This window comes from Styela clava, chromosome 3 (assembly GCF_964204865.1).
Source record: "Styela clava chromosome 3, kaStyClav1.hap1.2, whole genome shotgun sequence".
NCBI lineage: Eukaryota > Metazoa > Chordata > Ascidiacea > Stolidobranchia > Styelidae > Styela > Styela clava.
In genome coordinates, this window is record NC_135252.1 from 5,128,441 (window position 1) to 5,132,382 (window position 3,942).

Here is a 3,942-nt window from a genome sequence, read left to right on the forward strand (position 1 = left end):
CCGGCGACGCAGCACTCTCTCGCCCGCCAGCCACCGAGAGATGTGTGCGCTCCGACCGGCCCCGCACGCCGCTCTTTCTTGGCTCATTCGAGTTTACTGTCTTTCGCTCTAACATGCCTTACCTAGGGTTAGGTTAGTATGCTTGGACGTTTGTACTTTAACTTTTTTCGGCTCTGCTTCTTTCGACGCCGATGCCGGCGACGCAGCACTCTCTCGCCCGCCAGCCACCGAGAGATGTGTGCGCTCCGACCGTCCCCGCACGCCGCTCTTTCTTGGCTCATTCGAGTTTACTGTCTTTCGCTCTAACATGCCTTACCTAGGGTTAGGTTAGTATGCTTGCACGTTTGTACTTTAACTTTTTTCGGCTCGGCTTCTTTCGACGCCGATGCCGGCGACGCAGCACTCTCTCGCCCGCCAGCCACCGAGAGATGTGTGCGCTCCGACCGGCCCCGCACGCCGCTCTTTCTTGGCTCATTCGAGTTTACTGTCTTTCGCTCTAACATGCCTTACCTAGGGTTAGGTTAGTATGCTTGCACGTTTGTACTTTAACTTTTTTCGGCTCTGCTTCTTTCGACGCCGATGCCGGCGACGCAGCACTCTCTCGCCCGCCAGCCACCGAGAGATGTGTGCGCTCCGACCGGCCCCGCACGCCGCTCTTTCTTGGCTCATTCGAGTTTACTGTCTTTCGCTCTAACATGCCTTACCTAGGGTTAGGTTAGTATGCTTGCACGTTTGTACTTTAACTTTTTTCGGCTCGGCTTCTTTCGACGCCGATGCCGGCGACGCAGCACTCTCTCGCCCGCCAGCCACCGAGAGATGTGTGCGCTCCGACCGGCCCCGCACGCCGCTCTTTCTTGGCTCATTCGAGTTTACTGTCTTTCGCTCTAACATGCCTTACCTAGGGTTAGGTTAGTATGCTTGCACGTTTGTACTTTAACTTTTTTCGGCTCTGCTTCTTTCGACGCCGATGCCGGCGACGCAGCACTCTCTCGCCCGCCAGCCACCGAGAGATGTGTGCGCTCCGACCGGCCCCGCACGCCGCTCTTTCTTGGCTCATTCGAGTTTACTGTCTTTCGCTCTAACATGCCTTACCTAGGGTTAGGTTAGTATGCTTGCACGTTTGTACTTTAACTTTTTTCGGCTCGGCTTCTTTCGACGCCGATGCCGGCGACGCAGCACTCTCTCGCCCGCCAGCCACCGAGAGATGTGTGCGCTCCGACCGGCCCCGCACGCCGCTCTTTCTTGGCTCATTCGAGTTTACTGTCTTTCGCTCTAACATGCCTTACCTAGGGTTAGGTTAGTATGCTTGCACGTTTGTACTTTAACTTTTTTCGGCTCTGCTTCTTTCGACGCCGATGCCGGCGACGCAGCACTCTCTCGCCCGCCAGCCACCGAGAGATGTGTGCGCTCCGACCGGCCCCCCACGCCGCTCTTTCTTGGCTCATTCGAGTTTACTGTCTTTCGCTCTAACATGCCTTACCTAGGGTTAGGTTAGTATGCTTGCACGTTTGTACTTTAACTTTTTTCGGCTCGGCTTCTTTCGATGCCGATGCCGGCGACGCAGCACTCTCTCGCCCGCCAGCCACCGAGAGATGTGTGCGCTCCGACCGGCCCCGCACGCCGCTCTTTCTTGGCTCATTCGAGTTTACTGTCGTTCGCTCTAACATGCCTTACCTAGGGTTAGGTTAGTATGCTTGCACGTTTGTACTTTAACTTTTTTCGGCTCTGCTTCTTTCGACGCCGATGCCGGCGACGCAGCACTCTCTCGCCCGCCAGCCACCGAGAGATGTTTGCGCTCCGACCGGCCCCGCACGCCGCTCTTTCTTGGCTCATTCGAGTTTACTGTCTTTCGCTCTAACATGCCTTACCTAGGGTTAGGTTAGTATGCTTGCACGTTTGTACTTTAACTTTTTTCGGCTCGGCTTCTTTCGACGCCGATGCCGGCGACGCAGCACTCTCTCGCCCGCCAGCCACCGAGAGATGTGTGCGCTCCGACCGGCCCCGCACGCCGCTCTTTCTTGGCTCATTCGAGTTTACTGTCTTTCGCTCTAACATGCCTTACCTAGGGTTAGGTTAGTATGCTTGCACGTTTGTACTTTACTTTTTTCGGCTCTGCTTCTTTCGACGCCGATGCCGGCGACGCAGCACTCTCTCGCCCGCCAGCCACCGAGAGATGTGTGCGCTCCGACCGGCCCCGCACGCCGCTCTTTCTTGGCTCATTCGAGTTTACTGTCTTTCGCTCTAACATGCCTTACCTAGGGTTAGGTTAGTATGCTTGCACGTTTGTACTTTAACTTTTTTCTGCTCGGCTTCTTTCGACGCCGATGCCGGCGACGCAGCACTCTCTCGCCCGCCAGCCACCGAGAGATGTGTGCGCTCCGACCGGCCCCGCACGCCGCTCTTTCTTGGCTCATTCGCGTTTACTGTCTTTCGCTCTAACATGCCTTACCTAGGGTTAGGTTAGTATGCTTGCACGTTTGTACTTTAACTTTTTTCGGCTCTGCTTCTTTCGACGCCGATGCCGGCGACGCAGCACTCTCTCGCCCGCCAGCCACCGAGAGATGTGTGCGCTCCGACCGGCCCCGCACGCAGCTCTTTCTTGGCTCATTCGAGTTTACTGTCTTTCGCTCTAACATGCCTTACCTAGGGTTAGGTTAGTATGCTTGCACGTTTGTACTTTAACTTTTTTCGGCTCGGCTTCTTTCGACGCCGATGCCGGCGACGCAGCACTCTCTCGCCCGCCAGCCACCGAGAGATGTGTGCGCTCCGACCGGCCCCGCACGCCGCTCTTTCTTGGCTCATTCGAGTTTACTGTCTTTCGCTCTAACATGCCTTACCTAGGGTTAGGTTAGTATGCTTGCACGTTTGTACTTTAACTTTTTTCGGCTCTGCTTCTTTCGACGCCGATGCCGGCGACGCAGCACTCTCTCGCCCGCCAGCCACCGAGAGATGTGTGCGCTCCGACCGGCCCCGCACGCCGCTCTTTCTTGGCTCATTCGAGTTTACTGTCTTTCGCTCTAACATGTCTTACCTAGGGTTAGGTTAGTATGCTTGCACGTTTGTACTTTAACTTTTTTCGGCTCTGCTTCTTTCGACGCCGATGCCGGCGACGCAGCACTCTCTCGCCCGCCAGCCACCGAGAGATGTGTGCGCTCCGACCGGCCCCGCACGCCGCTCTTTCTTGGCTCATTCGAGTTTACTGTCTTTCGCTCTAACATGCCTTACCTAGGGTTAGGTTAGTATGCTTGCACGTTTGTACTTTAACTTTTTTCGGCTCGGCTTCTTTCGACGCCGATGCCGGCGACGCAGCACTCTCTCGCCCGCCAGCCACCGAGAGATGTGTGCGCTCCGACCGGCCCCGCACGCCGCTCTTTACTGGCTCATTCGAGTTTACTGTCTTTCGCTCTAACATGCCTTACCTAGGGTTAGGTTAGTATGCTTGCACGTTTGTACTTTAACTTTTTTCGGCTCTGCTTCTTTCGACGCCGATGCCGGCGACGCAGCACTCTCTCGCCCGCCAGCCACCGAGAGATGTGTGCGCTCCGACCGGCCCCGCACGCCGCTCTTTCTTGGCTCATTCGAGTTTACTGTCTTTCGCTCTAACATGCCTTACCTAGGGTTAGGTTAGTATGCTTGCACGTTTGTACTTTAACTTTTTTCGGCTCGGCTTCTTTCGACGCCGATGCCGGCGACGCAGCACTCTCTCGCCCGCCAGCCACCGAGAGATGTGTGCGCTCCGACCGGCCCCGCACGCCGCTCTTTCTTGGCTCATTCGAGTTTACTGTCTTTCGCTCTAACATGCCTTACCTAGGGTTAGGTTAGTATGCTTGCACGTTTGTACTTTAACTTTTTTCGGCTCTGCTTCTTTCGACGCCGATGCCGGCGACGCAGCACTCTCTCGCCCGCCAGCCACCGAGAGATGTGTGCGCTCCGACCGGCCCC